Source organism: Cyprinodon variegatus, unplaced genomic scaffold (assembly GCF_000732505.1).
Source record: "Cyprinodon variegatus isolate N-32 unplaced genomic scaffold, C_variegatus-1.0 Scaffold257, whole genome shotgun sequence".
Classification (NCBI taxonomy): domain Eukaryota; kingdom Metazoa; phylum Chordata; class Actinopteri; order Cyprinodontiformes; family Cyprinodontidae; genus Cyprinodon; species Cyprinodon variegatus.
Genome location: NW_015150710.1, coordinates 406,613 through 407,956, shown reverse-complemented (window position 1 = coordinate 407,956; position 1,344 = coordinate 406,613).

The window sequence follows — 1,344 nt, the reverse complement described above, 5'->3', positions numbered from 1 at the left end:
AGACTTTATATGGTGTTAAATGAGTTCAGGTTCATTTCTGAAAATGTATTTAATTGGTTTTTAACTTCAGTGGATATACAAACGATACTTCCTGTGTTTTTCTCTGACTGGATGAACTACTGAGGGTTTATTCAGCCTGAATGATGCAGGTCACCCCACTCATGTCATATTCAAATGTCCCCGGTTGTTAACATAGCTGCTGTTGTAAAACCGTCCTGAGAGTCTCTGAGGTCCCCTCTGGTTACCTGCAGGTCCCAGTCTGTATGACGAGATGATCCTTCTGTGACAGTGGCCTCATAAACGGCAACTGAATCTCCCTGAGCGCCGTTCAGAGTCCCGGGAGGAAGGGGCGCAGGCCTCCCCCACCCCGGCCCAGCCCGGCGCAGATTATTGCTCCGTCTAACAGGCTGAGGATATTACTTTGCCTGAAGCGGCGCCTCACGAGCTTATTTCCCCCGAGACTCCTGAATCACATTTTCAACGACCCTCGCCGGAGAGATCTGGTAAAACCGTGTCGGTGTGAATTCTCCTGAGACAGAGCGGCGGCTTGATTACCATAACGGCAAGCAAATGAAAACCACAGTGAGGAGGCTGGAGCCAGTCTGAACAGGTTCAGCCCCCTCCTGCAGGAATAACTCCTAGATTTTTCTTTTTCTGCTGAATTATTCTGTATGAGTAAAAGCACTATTTATGCATCCATCCTACAGTCGGCGTTGGAGAAACTAGTAAAAGATCAGTTAATAAAGAACTCACAGTTTAATATGTAGACAAATGTTCACTCATAAATAGTCAGGGATGAGCGATGAGCTACAATTCAGTAAAAAGCAGTGATATTTGTCAGGGATGCTACTAACAACCATCTTTATCACTAAGTTTACTGGAACCGCGGCGTTTAGCTCTGGCATAGGTTCAATTCCTGATCAGAGCCCTCCTATATAGCTGTATATTGGTTATTCAATCTGAAAAACTCACTGTCAGGGTTGGTTGTGGTTTAGGACCCAAATGCAGAGGCAGAGAGGCTGAGGTGATTTCTTGTGGATTTAATCAAAGGAAAAAGTAAACAAAGGCAGGGATGCAAAAAAATCCAACTAATAAAGAAAAGCAAACCAGAACTATGGAGACATCTGGGGAAACCAAACACTAGGAGCCAGGGAGAGACGAGGTAGGTGGACAACAGCATGGGAGGACAGCAAAGACAAGGAACCAACAAAGAGTGAGAGCAGAGGGAGAGAATATATAGCTGATAGAAACAAAGGGAGGGCTAACGAGCTGACAAGGAGCAGGTGGGAGAGGAGAAAAACGAGGGAGCCAAGGGGAAAGGAACACACACAAGAGGACAACAGA